We start from the raw sequence: 19,107 nt of genomic DNA on the forward strand, positions 1-19,107 counted from the left end.
CTTTTTATTTCTTTCTCTTTTCTTTTATTCCCTTAGGATCATGGAAAAATAATCAAGCCCTTGACTCAACACTAATCTTTATTATATATAGCTCACGGACTCGATTACATAGAAGGATCATAAAGCAAAACCCAAAACTAGATCATGCCATAAACTTTATTCTACTAGATCAAGATATTACCAAAAGGATCAAACTAAGGAAAACGGTAAAGATAAAAGTGATGGTGATACGATACCGGGGCACTCCCCCAAGCTTGGCAGTTGCCAAGGGGAGTGCCCATACCCATGTGATTATGTCTCTCTTTTCGGGGATGGTGATGTGATATTCTTGGCGATGATGCCCCTCGGGATACAATGATCCTCCTCGAGCTTATTGACTTGCTGCTTGAGGTCCATTATTTCCTTTCAGAGTTTTCCTGTAATAGCCAAAGCTCCCTGCACCCAAGGGTGCTGCATAGCTACGGGAGAACCAGTGACTCTCTTTTTCATATTTTCATAAGAAAGAAATCTAACATTGGAAGGGATAAATGAGTTTGGAATAGCCGAGCTCTGCAGTTCTCCCATTGTGAATCCAGCTCGGAAGTGGGAAGTGACTTCTTGATCCTCTTCCATGGCATCTATTGTAACGACCAAACCTTGAAGGATTTGAGTCTCTGTGCTTACCGTGCTAGTCCCTGGATCGAACTCGCTAGCACACACAGTATAGATGAATACCAGAATAGCAAGTGCATCATTTATTACAACGTATGATCCAGAATGTATAAAATAAAACAATCTGCATAGCACTTGGCTAGCTTTATTCAATCAAACTGCGGAAAGTAGCAGAAAATAACGATGAGTCCCATCATAGCCCACTGGCGATGCTGAGTGCAGACTCACAACCCTAACGGTACCTTACTCTTCGTCTGAATATCCTGCAACATGAGACATTGCAGCCATATAGGTCAATACTTGGAATGTATTGGCAAGTTACACAGGAGTAATAATATAGCAGACCTACATGTATATGCATAGTATAACAAAAGGAAGGCTTGAGGGTTTATTTTGCAGAAAGCTGATTCTATCGTAATAACTACCTAATAGTCAAATTTTTATTTAGTTCTTTTATTACTACAATTAAATGCACAAGGTTGAGTTGGCAAAATCAACTCCAACCTACCCTTTATTAAGTTGCCCAACAAATTTATTAAGTGTCACATCTGTCAAGATCATCCAACAACTGTAATGGCATAGTCGCTCAAATTTACCCATAACAGGGGGAACGGCTAATCATGATTAGTTTTAATACTCTATAGAGTTTAGTATGCTTTACCCACTGGACCCAATCCGAAGATTGAGACGAAGTCTTTCAGAAGAGGTTCCCTTGACCACCTGACGGCCACATCCCACCTACATATGCTACATCTGTCGACACTGTCTCGGCCAGGGTTCGAACAACTGATCAACTAAGCCAGAGCCCATATAGCCAATGGCCGCACATGGAAGCTACTAGTCACGAAGTCTATCTGATCTTTTTGAGCCTGGGCGGCATTCCACTTAGGGTTCACTCTCATGAGCGCATGGCCTTAGAAAAGGTGCAAGACCCCATGATGCCTTCCCTCAACACCAAGCAATACCACTTCCGCCCAGAGGTGAGTTAAATCCCGAGTTACTACTCAATTTGTTAAATATATATAATCCTCACATAAACTCAATGAATACATGAACCACCCCCGTCTACAAAGCATAGCAACCTACCACTACCACGATTTGCAAAGACGGGAAGATAGCTCATCAGCATAGCAAAAATAATATAGTATTCCTATACATGCATATATTCATAGTGTGATATAACTACATGCATAGAAAACAATAGGTAAAGGATGATCAACATGTAACTTGCCTTGGTTCTGGTTCAGAAAGTCACACTCCTAACAATAGCTCGCGTCGCACTCCGGACAATCTACACGTTTCACACAATTCAACAAATCAATCACCGGAACATGAAAAGATCCAAAACAAAACCAACAGCAAGAAAATCATTTTTAAAACTCAAAAACAGAAGCTTAACAGCAGCTAAATTGCACTATGGTCACAATGCAAAAAGAAACACAAAAAATCGACAAACGGTTTGAAAGTTACGGCCTACGGAAGATTTGATTCAAACTCGAATGAGTTCAAATTTCAAAGGTGTAGACATGTGCAAAGTTGATGCTGTGATAATGTGCTGATTTTTGTGAGTGCACAAGAAAAAGAATTACCTAAATTGGACTTATACACTAAAAGTTATAGCAATTAAAAGTTTTGCTGAAAAACTGAAAAAGACAAAAAGAACAGCAGAAAACTCCTGAACAGTGAATGCTGTAGCGGCGCTGTAGCAACTTCTGTAGCTACCGCCACATGGCAGCACGCGGTTGGCTGGAAAACTCATGCGCGTGCGTGCTCACCAGGAAAACAGAGGAACGGCGGCGACGGTCGGGCGTTGGCGGCGGCGCTCCTCCGGTGGGTCTCCGGCAAAGGCTAAGGTACGGACGGGTGCAGCGTTGAGTGGCGGAGGCGATGGTGAAGTCGGACGTGGTGGGGCGTGCTCTGCGGGCGGCGGCGACCACGTGAACCTCGGTGCTCCATCGGCGGCGGACATCGGTGGCGGCGGCGTTCGGCTGCGTCTCCGGCGACATCAAGGTGTCAGAAAAGTGCGCCGTTGAAGGGGAAGTTGAACGGAGAAAAATAGAGTGGCCTTAGGTGTCCTTACGGTGGCGGAAGGAGGCGGTGAACGACGGCGGCCACGAGCTACTCCGGCGAGATCCAAAACACCCCAGGCGGGTGCAGCAGCAGGAGGGTAAACCGAGGTTACGGGGTCTCCCTTAGGGCTTTGGTCTCGCACACGGCAGGTCGGGTGCGTGCTGGGTTGGCTAGGGCGCGAGCGCGAGTCGGGCGCGGCCTCGGCGTGCGTGCACGCGGCGGTCGAGCGCTGTCCGGCTCGGGGAAGAAACAGGGGCACGGGGCCCGCTAGTCAGTGGCTGAAGCGATGCGGGTCGGGCGAGCGGCGTACCGCTTCGCTCCAGCTTAGGTGGGCTGCGGCTGTGCGGGGTTAGGTGGGCCCCGGTGGCTGTAGTGGTGTGGGCGGCGCTGCTGGGCCGGCTGGCTGGCTGGGCCGCTGGCTGGCCGGCTCGATGCCTTTTTTTACACTAACCCCAGCAGCAAAAACAAAATAAATAAAATAACATACACAAAATAAAATCTAAATAAAAATACCTAGGCACACCGTAAAATCTATACTGCTAATATAAACTACAGGAACACTAGTTCCTCACCTAATGAAATTTTAGAAATTCATTTTTATGCAAAAGGCCACACAAACAGTAAAATAACACACAATTAAAATACTTTGAAGATCACAAAAATTACCAGAAGATATCAGATGAACTGGAAATAATATTCTGCACATTATGAACATTTTTAAAATAGGGGAGAAGTCATGTTATCTCCACTCCAAATAAATTGCCTTTTGTTGCATAATGATTTGAATATTTTGAAAAAGCAAATAATGCAATAAAAATATGATATGCATATGAATGATCTATTAACATCCTAATTTAGGAAAATTGGGATGTTACATCTATCCTCTTCAAATCAGCCTCCATTTCTTCCTCCGTTGCTGGTCCAAAGAGGTCAACATTGTTGTTTGTCGTTGACCTCGGTGCCGGATGAGACACCCGGCTCTCCCCGATTGACTCCTGCGAAGACATCTTGCTCTAATATGCAGCAGCAACAGCTCGAAACACAAACAGAGGATAATTGCGTGATACGGGGGTCAAAACCCCGGGGATATTATATAATGAATTTTTACCGACCAAAATACGTGTCGTGTAAGAAAACGGAGTCCGGAAAGCGCACGAGGTGCCCACGAGGTAGGGGCGCACCCAGTAGGGTAGGGCATGCCCTCCACCCTCGTGGAGCCCTCGTGTCCTTCGCGCATGATACGTCTCCGTCGTATTTATAATTTTTGATTGTTCCATGCCAATATTCTACAACTTTGATATACTTTTGGCAACTTTTTATACTATTTTTGAGACTAATATATTGATCCAGTGCCCAGTGCTAGTTCCTGTTTGTTGCATGTTTTTTGTTTCGCAGAAAATCCATATCAAGTAGAGTCCAAACGGGATAAAAACGGACGGATTTTTTTTGGAATATATGTGATTTTTGGGAAGTGAAATCAATGCGAGACGATGCTCGAGGGGCCCACGAGGCAGGGGGGCGCCCCTGACCCTCGTGGACACCCTGTGAGGCGGTTGGTGCCCTTCTTTCGCTGCAAGAAAGCTAATATCGGGATAGAGATCGTGTTAAAATTTCAACCCAATCGGAGTTACGGATCTCCGGGAATATAAGAAACGGTGAAAGGGTAGAATCTGAGAACGCAGAAACAGAGAGAGACAGAGAGATAGATCCAATCTAGGAGGGGCTCTCGACCCTCCCACGCTATGGGAGCCATGGACCAGAGGGGAAACCCTTCTCCCATCTAGGGAGGAGGTCAAGGAAGAAGAAGAAGGAGGGGGGCTCTCTCCCCCTTGCTTCCGATGGCGCCGGAGCGCTGCCAGGGCCATCATCATCACCGCCATCTTCACCAACAACTTCACCGCCATCATCACCAACTCTTGCCCCCTCTATGCAGCGGTGTAACCTCTTTCTTACCCGCTGTAATCTTTACTTAAACATGGTGCTCAATGCTATATATTATTTCCCAATGATGTATGGCTATCCTATGATGTTTGAGTAGATCTGTTTTGTCCTATGGGCTATTTGATGATCAAGATTGATTTGAGTTGCATGCTTTATTATTGCTGTTGTCCTATGGTGCTCTCCGTGTCACGCAAGAGTGAGGGATCCCCGCTGTAGGGTGTTGCAATACGTTCATGATTCGCTTATAGTGGGTTGCGTGAGTGACTGAAACACAAACCCGAGTAAGGGGGTTGTTGCGTATGGGATAGAGAGGATTTGATGCTTTAATGCGATGGTTGGGTTTTACCTTGATGATCTTTAGTAGTTGCAGATGCTTGCTAGAGTTCCAATCATAAGTGCATATGATCCAAGTAGAGAAAGTATGTTAGCTTATGCCTCTCCCTCATATAAAATTGCAATAATGATTACCGGTCTAGTTATCGATTGCCTAGGGACAAATAACTTTCTCGTAACAAAAAGCTCTCTACTAAAACTAACTTAGTTATTTCTTTATCTAAACAGCCCCTACTTTTATTTACTTGCTCTTTATTATCTTGCAAACCTATCCAACAACACCTACAAAGTACTTCTAGTTTCATACTTGTTCTAGGTAAAGCGAACGTCAAGCATGCGTAGAGTTGTATCGGCGGTCGATAGAACTTGAGGGAATATTTGTTCTGCCTTTAGCTCCTCGTTAGGTTCGACACTCTTACTTATCGAAAACTGTTGCGATCCCCTATACTTGTGGGTTATCAAGACCTTTTTCTGGCGCCGTTGCCGGGGAGCAATAGCGTGGGGTGAATATTCTCGTGTGTGCTTGTTTGCTTTATCACTAAGTAATTTTTATTTGCTATTCTTAGTTGTTTTCTATCTTTAGTTATGGGTAGGAAACGCAAAATACCAAAAAAAAATTAGTTGTACCTACTAAACCAATGGTTGAAGAACCACTCAAAATCTATCACACTGCTGAAGCTTATTACTTGGATCATCTTCGATCCCTATGTGCTCGTGCTGAAACCCCAACTAGCTTAGTTGAGGGAAAATCTTTAGATGATCATGCTTGTTATGTGCGACACTGAATATCTGAAAAAGGGAAAAATTTACTGGGTCAAATTCATCGTTTGCAATGCTATGCTTGGAATTTATGTGAAATATATGATTTTACTTGTTGTTCTGAAAACCCTAAGAAACACCTTCCCTATCAATGTGAGTTTAGTGATAATGGAATCATATCTTCGTATGCTAAGGGTGTTTATAATTACAATGATGTTCAATAAATTGAATAATTTGTTGCTTTTAAGGGTGCTTACGAAATTGCTTCTTTGATTGAAAAGTATGATGCTACTCTTTACAAATCTGAAAATTTTGCCATACTTAAACATTGCTATGATAATTATGCTTCTAATGCCTATGTTGAACCATATATTGAGGATTACTCCGCTGTCCAAGAAGAGACTAATATTTTGCAGGAGTCTATGGAAGAAGAAATTGATGAAACGGTGAGCTCATTGGATGAAAAAGATGATGAGGAGAGCGAAGAACAAAAGGAGGAAGAGCGGATTAGCTACCCGTGCCCACCTTCTAATGAGAGTAACTCTTCAACTCATACAATGTTTAATTTCCCTTCGTGCTTACCGAAGGATGATTGCTATGATGATTGTTATGATCCCGTTGATTCTCTTGAAATATCCCTTTTTGATGATGCTTGTGGCCAAGATGCCAATATGAATTATGCTTATGGAGATGAACTTGCTATAGTTCCTTATGTTAAAAATGAAATTGTTGCTATTGCACCCACACATGATAGTCCTATTATCTTTTTGAATTCTCCCAATTACACTATATCAGAGAAGTTTACCCTTATTAAGGATTATATTGATGGGTTGCGTTTTACTATTACACATGATGATTTTGATAGATATAATATGCATGTGCTTGCTGCTCCTATTTGCAATTACTATGAGAGGAACTATATCTCCACCTCTGTATGTTTCCAATACAACAAAATTGCAAGAAACTGTTTATACTATGCATTGGCCTTTACTATGTGTGCATGAATTGTTCTTTTATGACGTGCCGATGCACAGGAAGAGAGTTAGACTTCGTTGTTGCATGATATATGTTACTTTGTGCTCACTACTAAATTACAAATCATTGTTAATTAAAATTGGCTTTGATATACCTTGGGATCCGGGTGGATTCATTACTTGAGCACTATATGCCTAGCTTAATGGCTTTAAAGAAAGCGCTGCTAGGGAGACAACCCGGAAGTTTTAGAGAGTCATTTATTTCTGTTGAGTGCTTTCATATAGTTTAAAAACAACAAAAATAAAGAGGGGAACCCAAAACTTTTTCAAAAAGGAAAGTGAAAGTGAGAAAGACAAGCATTGTTGAAGTGGGAGAGCTCCTTAAACTTTGTTCATGCTCACGGCAACTTTGTGAATCTTGATTACAGAAACTTTTCAACAAAAATAATTATCCCCTTGTACAATTCCATTGTATTATAAAAATAATGTGCCAAGGTTTGCCTTTAGGATGTTTACTTTGCTTGTTGGTTTGTACGGTGCAGGACAGAAACTTTGGCTGTAGTGCACGATTTTACATTTTTAGCTGGAACATCAAATGGTTCTGATTCTTTTGCACTGTCTTTCTATACAAATTGTTTATTTTTCCTAATTTTGGCAGAATTTTTCAAGTGTCAGAAGTATGGTGAATGTTCAGATTATTACAGACTATTCTGTTTTAGACAGATTCTGTTTTTGATGCATAGTTTGCTTGTTTTGATGAAACTATCGATTCATATCAGTGGATTAAGCTATGAAAAAGTTATATTACAGTAGACACAATGAAAAAACAAAATATGAATTGGTTTGCAATGGTACTTAGAGTAGTGATTTTCTTTATTATACTAACGGATCTTACCGAGATTTCTGTTGAAGTTTTGTGTGGATGAAGTGTTCGATGATCGAGAAGGTCTCGATGTGAGAAGAAGGAAGAGAGGCAAGAGCTCAAGCTTGGGGAAGCCCGAGGCACCCCAAGTAAATATTCAAGGAGACTCAAGCATCTAAGCTTGGGGATGCCCCGGAAGGCATCCCCTCTTTCTTCAACTAGTATCGGTATGTTTTCGGATTCATTTCGTTCATGCGATATGTGCAATCTTGGAGCGTCTTTTGCATTTAGTTTTCATTTTTCTTTTATGCACCATGCTGGTATGAGATCATCCTTGGTTGATTTATAGAATTCTCTATGCACTTCACTTATATCTTTTGAGTATGGCTTTATAGAATGCTTCATGTGCTTCACTTATATCATTTGAAGTTTGGATTGCCTGTTTCTCTTCACTTAGACAACCGCCATTTGTAGAATGCTCTTTTGCTTCACTTATATTTGTAGGAGCGTGGGAATATCTTTTGTAGAAAGAATTAAACTCTCTTGCTTCACTTATATCTATTTAGAGAGATGACAGGAACTGGTCATTCACATGGTTAGTCATAAAATCCTACATAAGACTTGTAGATCACTAAATATGATACGTTTGATTCCTTGCAATAGTTTTGCGATATAAAGATGGTGATATTAGAGTCATGCTAGTGGGTAGTTTTGGATTGTAGAAATACTTGTGTTGAGGGTTGTGATTCCCGTAGCATGCACGTATGGTGAACCGTTATGTAGCAAAGTCGGAGCATGATTTATTTATTTATTGTCTACCCTATGAGTGGCGGTCGGGGACGAGCGATGATCTTTTCCTACCAATCTATCCCCCTAGGATCATGCGCGTAGTACTTTGTTTCGATAGCTAACAGACTTTTGCAATAAGTATGTGAGTTCTTTATGACTAATGTTGAGTCCATGGATTATACGCACTCTCACCCTTCCACCATTGCTAGCCTCTCTAGTATTGCGCAACTTTCGCCGGTACCATAAACCCACCATATATCTTCCTCAAAACAGCCACCATACCTACCTATCATGGCATTTCCATAGCCATTCAAAGATATATTGCCATGCAACTTCCATCATCATCATATACATGACTTGAGCATTCATTGTCATATTGCTTTGCATGATCGTAAGATAGCTAGCATGATGTTTTCATGGCTTGTCCGTTTTTTGATGTCATTGCTACGCTAGATCATTGCACATCCCGGTACACTGCCGGAGGCATTCATATAGAGTCATATCTTTGTTCTAGTATCGAGTTGTAATATCGAGTTGTAAGTAAATAAAAGTGTGATGATCATCATTATTAGAGCATTGCCCCAGTGAGGAAAGGATGATGGAGACTATGATTCCCCCACAAGTCGGGATGAGACTCCGAACAAAAAAAGAAAAAAAATTATTAAAAAAGAGAAAGACCAAAAAAAGAGAAGGCCCAAAAAAATGAGAGAAAAAGAGAGAAGGGGCAATGTTACTATCCTTTTACCACACTTGTGCTTCAAAGTAGCACCATGTTCTTCAATAGAGTCTCTTGAGTTATCACTTTCATACACTAGTGAGAATTTTCATTATAGAACTTGGCTTGTATATTCCAACGATGGGCTTCCTCAAATGCCCTAGGTATTCATGAGCAAGAAAGTTGGATGCACACCCACTTAGTTTCAGTTTGAGCTTTCATATACTTATAGCTCTAGTGCATCCGTTGCATGGCAATCCCTACTCAATCACATTGATATCTATTGATGGGCATCTCCATAGCCCGTTGATACGCCTAGTTGATGTGAGACTATCTCCTCCTTTTTGTCTTCTCCACAACCACCATTCTATTCCACCTATAGTGCTATGTCCATGGCTCACGCTCATGTATTGCGTGAAAGTTGAAAAGTTTTGAGAACGTCAAAAGTATGAAACAATTGCTTGGCTTGTCATCGGGGTTGTGCATGATGTGAATATTTTGTGTGGTGAAGATGGAGCATAGCCAGACTATATGATTTTGTAGGGATAGCTTTCTTTGGCCATGTTATTTTGAAAAGACATGATTGCTTTATTTGTAGGCTTGAAGTATTATTGTTTTTATGTCAAATGATAGACTATTGCTTTGAATAACTCGTATCTTAATATTCATGCCATGATTAGATATGTGATCAAGATTATGCTAGGTAGCATTCCACATCAAAAATTCTCTTTTTTATCATTTACCTACTCGAGGACGAGCAGGAATTAAGCTTGGGGATGCTGATACATCTCCGTCGTATCTACAATTTTTTATTGTTCCATGCCAATATTCTACAACTTTCATATACTTTTGGCAACTTTTTATACTATTTTTGAGACTAACATATTGATCCAGTGCCTAGTGCCAGTTCCTGTTTGTTGCATGTTTTTTGTTTCGCAGAAAATCCATATCAAAAGGAGTCCAAATAGGATAAAAACGGACAGAGATTTTTTTGGAATATATGTGATTTTCAGGAAGTGAAATCAATGCGAGACGATGCTCGAGGGGCCCACGAGGCAGGGGGCGCGCCCCTGGCCCTTGTGGCCACCCCGTAATGCAGTTGGTGCCCTTCTTTCGCCGCAAGAAAGCTAATATCCGGATAGGTATCGTGTTAAAATTTCAGCCCAATCGGAGTTAAGGATCTCCGGGAATATAAGAAACGGTGAAAGGGTAGAATCTGAGAATACAGAAACAGAGAGAGCCAGAGAGACAGATCCAATCTCAGAGGGGCTCTCGCCCCTCCCATGCCATGGAGGCCATGGACCATAGGGGAAACCCTTCTCCCATCTAGGGAAGAGGTCAAGGAAGAAGAAGAAGAAGGAGGGGGGCTCTCTCCCCCTCGCTTCCGGTGGCACCGGAGTGCCACCGGGGGCCATCATCATCACCACAATCTTCACCAACAACTTCACCACCATCATCACCAACTCTTCCCCCCTCTATGCAGCAGTGTAACCTCTCTCTTACCCGCTGTAATCTCTACTTAAACATGGTGCTCAACACTATATATTATTTCCCAATGATGTATGGCTATCCTATGATGTTTGAGTAGATCCGTTTTGTCCTATGGGCTATTTGATGATCAAGATTGATTTGAGTTGCATGCTTTATTATTGGTGTTGTCCTATGGTGCTCTCCGTGTCGCGCAAGCGTGAGGGATCCCCGCTGTAGAGTGTTGCAATACGTTCATGATTCGCTTATAGTGGGTTGCGTGAGTGACTGAAACACAAACCCGAGTAAGGGGGTTGTTGCGTATGGGATAAAGAGGACTTGATGCTTTAATGCTATGGTTGGGTTTTACCTTAATGATCTTTAGTAGTTGCGGATGCTTGCTAGAGTTCCAATCATAAGTGCATATGATCCAAGTAGAGAAAGTATGTTAGCTTATGCCTCTCCCTCATATAAAATTGCAATAATGATTACCGGTCTAGTTATCGATTGCCTAGGGACAAATAACTTTCTCGTAACAAAAAGCTCTCTACTAAAACTAACTTAGTTATTTCTTTATCTAAACAGCCCCTACTTTTTATTTAGTTTCTCTTTATTATCTTGCAAACCTATCCAACAACACCTACAAAGTACTTCTAGTTTCATACTTGTTCTAGGTAAAGCGAACATCAAGCGTGCGTAGAGTTGTATCGGTGGTCGATAGAACTTGAGGGAATATTTGTTCTGCCTTTAGCTCCTCATTGGGTTTGATACTCTTACTTATCGAAAACTATTGCGATCCCCTATACTTGTGGGTAATCACCGGACTGCTTCTTGTTTTTCTATTTTTCTAAATATTCCAAAACGGAGAAATATTGCCTTAAAACTGTTTTGGAGTCGGTTTACTTACCGTACCACATACCTATTCCTTTTCGGAGTCTGAAACGTTTCAGAAAGTGTCCCTTATGTATTCCTCCGGGGTTACGGTTTCAATAACATTGGTTTCAACATTTATGGGATTACCTAAGATATAATATTTGATTCTTGACCGTTCACCACCTTCAGATTTGTGCCTTCAAAGTTGTTGATTTTTATGGCACCGGAACGATAGACCTCATTGATAACATAAGGACCTTCCCATTTAGAGAGAAGTTTTCCTGCAAAAAATCTTAAACGAGATTTGTATAGCAATACATAATCACCTACATTAAACTCACTCTTTTGTATCCTTTTATCATTCCATCTTTTAACCTTTTCTTTAAACAACTTGGCATTTTCGTAGGCTTGGGTTTTCCATTCATCGAGTGAGCTAATATCAAATAACCTCTTCTCACCAACAAGTTTAAAATCATAGTTGAGCTCTTTAATAGCCCAATATGCCTTGTGTTCTAGTTCGAGAAGTAAGTGACATGCTTTTCCATAAACCATTTTATACGGAGACATACCCATAGGATTTTATATCCAGTTCTATAAGCCCATAATGCATCATCAAGTTTCTTGGACAAATTCTTCCTAGATCTATTAATAGTCCTTTGCAAAATTAATTTGAGCTCTCTAGTACTCAATTCTACTTGACCACTAGACTGAGGGTGATAAGGGGATGCAATTCTATGATTTACATCATACTTAGCAAGCATTTTACGGAAAGCACCATGAATAAAATGTGAACCACCATCAGTCATTAAATATCTAGGGACTCCAAACCTTGGAAAAATAACTTCTTTAAGCATTTTAATAGAAGTGTTATGATCAGAACTACTAGTTGGAATAGCTTCTACCCACTTAGTAACGTAATCAACAACAACTAAAATATGTGTATACCCATTAGAGGAAGGAAAAGGACCCATATAGTCAAAGCCCCGAACATCAAATGGTTCAATAACAAGTGAATAATTCATAGGCATTTCTTGACGTCTACTAATATTACCAATTCTTTGATATTCATCACAAGATAAGACAAACTTACGGGCATCCTTGAAGAGAGTAGGCCAATAAAAACTAGATTGCAATACCTTATGTGAAGTTCTATCTCCAGCATGGTGTCCTCCATAAGCTTCAAAGTGACACTTGCGTAGGATCTGTTCATGTTCATGCTCAGGTACACAATGTCTAATAACACCATCTACTCCTTCTTTATAAAGATGTGGGTCATCCCAAAAGTAATGCCTCAAATCATAGAAGAACTTTTTCTTTTGCTGGTATGTGAAACTAGGTGGTATAAACTTAGCAACAATGTAATTAACATAATCGGCATACCGTGGAGCAGTATGAGAAGCATTTATGACATTTAATTGCTCATCAGGAAATCTATCATCAATAGGTAGTGGGTCATCAAGCACATTTTCTAACCTAGACAAGTTGTCTGCAACGGGGTTCTCAGCTCCCTTTCTATCAACAATATGTAAGTCAAATTCTTGTAGCAAGAGAACCCATCTAATAAGTCTAGGTTTAGCATCTTTCTTTTCCATGAGATATTTAATAGCAGCATGATCAGTGTGAATAGTTACTTTAGAATCAACAATATAAGGTCTGAACTTATCACAAGCAAATACAACTGCTAAGAATTCTTTTTAGTAGTAGCATAATTTCCTTGGGCATTGTCTAGGGTTTTACTAGCATATTGAATAACCTTTAATTTCTTATCAACTCTTTGTCCTAGAACAGCACCTACATCATAATCACTAGCATCACACATAATTTCAAAGGGTAAATTCCAATCAGGTGGCTAAACAATAGGTGCAGAGATTAATGCTTTCTTAAGTATTTCAAATGATTATACACAATCATCATCAAAGACAAATGGTATATCTTTTTGTAATAAATTAGTCAGAGGCCAAGAAATTTTTGATAAGTCCTTAATGCACCTCCTATAAAATCCGGTGTGACCAAGGAAACTTCTTATACCTTTGATGTCCTTGGGACATGACATCTTCTCAATAGCATCAACCTTGGCTTTATCAACCTCAATACCTCTTTCGGAAACTTTATGCCCCAAGACAATACCTTCATTAACCATAAAGTGGCACTATTCCCAATTCAAGACAAGATTAGTTTCTTCACATCTCTGCAAAACTCGATCAAGGTTGCTCAAGCAATCATCAAAAGAAGATCCATAGACGGAGAAATCGTCCATGAAAACCTCACAAATCTTTTCACAAAAGTCAGAGAATATAGCCATCATGCATCTTTGAAAGGTAGCAGGTGCATTACGTAAACCAAAAGGCATACGTCTATAAGCAAAAGTACCAAAAGGGCAAGTAAAAGTAGTATTTGATTGATCCTTGGCTGACACAGGTATTTGAGAGAAACCAGAGTAACCATCTAGAAAGCAAAAATGTGTATGTTAGGATAATATTTCTAGCATTTGATCGACAAAAGGTAAGGGGTAATGATCCTTTTTAGTGGCCTTATTTAATTTGCGGAAATCAATTACCATCCTATAACCTGTAATAATTCTTCGAGGAATCAATTCATCTTTATCATTAGGAACGACAGTAATACCTCCCTTCTTAGGGACACAATGGACAAGAGTTACCCACTGACTATCAGCAACGGGATAGATTATACCTGCCTCAAGGAGCTTTAGTATTTCCTTTCTTACCACTTCTTTCATTTTAGGATTCAGCCGTCGTTGATGATCACGAACTGGTTTAGCATCTTCTTCCAAATTTATTTTATGTTGACATAGAGTGGGACTAATGCCCTTAAGATCATCAAGAGTATACCCAATAGCAGCACAGTGCTTCTTCAGAGTTTTCAATAATCTCTCTTCCTCATGCTCTGAAAGGTTAGCACTTATAATAATAGGATATATCTTTTTCTCATCAAGATAAGCATATTTAAGAGTATCAGGCAACGGTTTAAGCTCAAACACAGGATCACCCTTGGGTGGAGGAGGATCCCCTAGGATTTCAACAGGCAAATAGTGTTTCAGAATAGGTTCCTGTTTAAAGAATACTTCATTTATTTCCCTTCTTTCATTCATAAACATATCATTTTCATGGTCTAGCAAATATTGTTCTAAAGGATCACTAGGAGGTACGGCAATAGAAGCAAGACCAATAATTTCATCCTTACTAGGTAATTCTTCTTCACAGTGTTGTCTACTAAATTTATAGAAATTAAATTCATGAGACATATCATCTAAACCGATAGTAACAACATCCTTTTTGCAATCTATCTTAGCATTAACAGTGTTTAAGAAGGGTCTACCAAATATAATGGGACAAAAGCTATCTTGTGGGGAACCAAGAACAAGAAAATCAGCAGGATATTTAGTTCTCCCACACAAGACTTCAACATCTCTAACAATTCCCATTGGTGAAATAGTATCTCTATTGGCAAGTTTAATTGTGACATCAATATCTTCTAACTCAACAGGTGCAATATCATGCATGATTTCTCTATATAGGCTAATAGGTATTGCACTAGCACTGGCACCCATAACACATAAGCCATGATAACAATGATCTCCTATTTTAACAGAAATAACAGGCATGCCTACCACAGGCCTAGGTTTATCTTTAGCACAAGGTTTAGCAATTCTAGCAGTTTCATCACAGAAATAAATAACATGCCCATCAATATTATCAGACAAGAGATCTTTAACAATAGCAGTATTAGGTTCAACTTTAATTTGCTCAAGAGGTGCATAAGTTTTAATATTGCTTTTACGAACCACAGTTGAAGCTTTAGCATGATCCTTTATCCTGACAGGGAAAGGTGGTTTCTCAACATAAGAAGTAGGAACAATTGGATCATTATAAGTGACAATCTTTTCTTCAACTTTAATAGGTGCAGCTACTTTTACTTCTATGGGAGGATGATATTTAAACCACTTCTCCTTGGGGAGATCAACATAAGTAGCCAAAGATTCACAGAAAGAAGCTACTATCTTAGAGTCAAGTCCATATTTAGTGCTAAATTTACGGAAAACATCGGTATCCATAAAAGACTTAACACAATCAAACCTAGGTGTCATACCTGAATCCTTACCTTTGTCGAAGTACCAATCTTCAGAGTTGCGTTTAATTCTTTCCAATAAATCCCATTTGAATTCAATAGTCTTCATCATAAAAGAGCCAGCACAAGAAGTATCAAGCATGGTGCGATTGCTATCAGAAAGCCGAGCATAAAAATTTTGAATAATCATTTCTCTTGAGAGCTCATGATTGGGGCATGAATATAACATTGATTTAAGCCTCCCCCAAGCTTGAGCGATGCTTTCTCCTTCGCGAGGCCAATATATATATATATATATATATATATATATATATATATAATTGCGATCATGATGAACAAGATGCATAGGATAAAACTTCTGATGAAATTCCAATTTCAATCGTTTGTAATTCCATGACCCCATATCATCACATAGCCTATACCATGTCGATGCATCTCCCTTCAAAGATAAAGGGAATACCTTCTTCTTAACAACATATCCGGGTACACCTGCAAGCTTAAATAATCCACAAACTTCATCCACATATATTAGATGCTCATCAGGATGCTTTGTTCCATCTCCTACAAAAGGATTAGCTAGCAGTTTTTCTATCATACTCGAAGGAATTTCAAAGCAGACATTTTAGTTTTCAGTAGGTTTAGTAGGTTGAGGAGCAACTCTTTGCTCTACTAGTCGGGGTGAAGATACCCCGAACAAGCCCCTCAGAGGATTACTTTCCATAGTAACAAGTGACAGTAATTTCAGCACACTATATAAATTTTTCCTTACCAAATTCCACCTACCAAAGGTGCTTCACTCCCCGGCAACGGCGCCAGAAAAGAGTCTTGATGACCCACAAGTATAGGGGATCTATCGTAGTCCTTTCGATAAGTAAGAGTGTCAAACCCAACGAGGAGCAGAAGGGAATGATAAGCGGTTTCCAGCAAGGTATTCTCTGCAATACTGAAATAAGTGGTAACAGATAGTTTTGTGATAGGATAATTTGTAATGAGCAACAAGTAACAAAAGTAAATAAAGTGCAGCAAGGTGGCCCAATCCTTTTTGTAGAAAAGGACAAGCCTGGACAAACTCTTATATAGAGAAAAGCGCTCCCGAGGACACATGGGAATATCGTCAAGCTAGTTTTCATCACGTTCGTATGATTCGCGTTCGGTACTTTGATAATTTGGTATGTGGGTGGACCGGTGCTTGGGTACTGTCCTTAGTTGGACAAGCATCCCACTTATGATTAACCTCTATTGCAAGCATCCGTAACTACAACAAAAGTATTAAGTTAAACCTAACCATAGCATGAAACATATGGATCCAAATCAGCCCCTTACGAAGCAACGCATAAACTTGGGTTTAAGCTTCTTTCACTCTAGCAACCCATCATCTACTTATTACTTCCCAATGCCTTCCTCTAGGCCCAAATAATGGTGAAGTGTTATGTAGTCGACGTTCACATAAAACCACTAGAGGAGAGACAACATACATCTCATCAAAATATCAAACGAATACCAAATTCACATGACTACTAATAGCAAGACTTCTCCCATGTCCTCAGGAACAAACGTAACTACTCACAAAGCATAATTATGTTCATAATCAGAGGGGTATTAATATGCATATAGGATCTGAACATATGATCTTCCACCAAATAAACCAACTAGCATCAACTACAAGGAGTAATTAACACTACTAGCAACCTACTAGCACCAATCCCGGACTTGAAGACAAGAATTGGATACAAGAGTTGAACTAGGGTTTTGAGAGGAGATGGTGCTGATGAAGATGTTGATGGAGATTGCCCTCTCCCGATGAGAGGAGCGTTGGTGATGATGATGGCGATGATTTCCCCCTCCCAGAGGGAAGTTTCCCCGGCAGAACAGCTCTGCCAGAGCCCTAGATTGGTTCTGCCTCGTGGCGGCGGAGTTTCGTCCGAGAAGATGGCTTATGATTTTTTTCACATCGAAAGACTTCATATAGCAGAAGATGGACATCGGAGGGCCACCAGGGGGCCCATGAGGTAGGGGGCGCGCCCCCCACCCTCGTGGGCAGGGTGTGGCCCCCTGGTGAACTTCTTCTGCTGAGTATTTTTTATATATTCTGAAAACGTCTTCCGTGAAGTTTCAGGACTTTTGGAGCTGTGCAGAATAGGCCTCTAATATTTGCTCCTTTTCCAGCCCAGAATCCCAGCTGCCGGCATTCTCCCTCTTTATGTAAACCTTGTAAAATAAGAGAGAATAGGCATAAGTATTGTGACATAATGTGTAATAACAGCCCATAATGCAAAAAATATCGATATAAAAGCATGATGCAAAATGGACGTATCAAGCGGCAGATGCTTTAAGTCGCTTAGGCTCTCAATGTAAACCGGTGCCGCCCAATGTCTTTCTGGATGTGTTGCATAATCTATCAGTCAAGATACCTACACAGGACGATTTGGCTGTTCCTGACCCGGAGGCTCAATTGGTGGCGGCTCTTCACGTTATCCCGGATTGGACAGTCCCATACCTAGCGTACATGAACCGGGGAGAGTTACCGGACGATGAAACTTTGGCCCGACAGATAATCCGGCGATCCAAGTCAATGACCATTATCAATGGGGAGTTGCATCATTGCAGCGTAACAGGGGCGTTTCAGCGTTGTGTGTCTCCTCAAGAAGGTTGTGAGATTTTGCGTGAGATCCACGAAGGAGATTGTGGTCACCATGCTGGTTCAAAATTCTTGGTGGCTAAGGCCTTTCGTCACAGCTTCTATTGGTTGACGGCTCATGCTGATGCTGAGGATTTGGTAAAGAGGTGTGGCAGTTGTCAGAAGTTTGCACGCCACGCTCATGTTCCGGCTCAAGAATTAAGGATGATTCCAATCACATGGCCGTTTGCAACTTGGGGGATGGATATGGTTGGGCCCTTTAAGAGATCCAAAGATAAGAAGACCCACCTATTGGTGGCGGTTGATATGTTCACTAAGTGGGTAGAGGCAGAGGCAGTCAGTAAGTGTGATGCGGCCACGGCGGTTCAATTCATCAAAAAGGTGATCTTCCTTCTTGGTTTTCCACACAGGATCATAACTGATAATGGTACTAATTTGTCCAAGGGTGCTATGGAAGAGTTTTGTCAACATGAGCACATCCGGCTTGACATATCATCTGTGGATCACCCCCAATCTAATGGTCAAGCAAAGAGAGCCAATCAAGAGATTTTGAGAGGCATCAAGCCCCGACTCATGGTTCCTTTAAAGAGGACACCAGGTTGTTGGGTGGAGGAGTTACCTTCCGTGTTATGGAGTATTAACACCACACCAAACAGATCTACGGGTTACACGCCTTTCTTCTTGGTTTACAGAGCAGAGGCGGTTCTCCCTAGTGATATCCGTCATGACTCGTCCCGTGTGGAGGCTTATGTTGAAGCTGATAATGAGAAAGCACGTCAGGATTCACTGGACCTGTTAGATGAGGAGCATGATATTGCAGCGGCTCGTCCGGTGATTTACCAGCAAGATCTGCGACGTTATCACAGCCACCGGGTTAAAACCAGAACTTTTCAAGAAGGTGATTTGGTGCTCCAGCTCATCCAGGATCAGACTGATATGCACAAGTTAT

The sequence above is a fragment of the Triticum aestivum genome, chromosome 4A (assembly GCF_018294505.1).
Source record: "Triticum aestivum cultivar Chinese Spring chromosome 4A, IWGSC CS RefSeq v2.1, whole genome shotgun sequence".
Lineage (NCBI taxonomy): Eukaryota > Viridiplantae > Streptophyta > Magnoliopsida > Poales > Poaceae > Triticum > Triticum aestivum.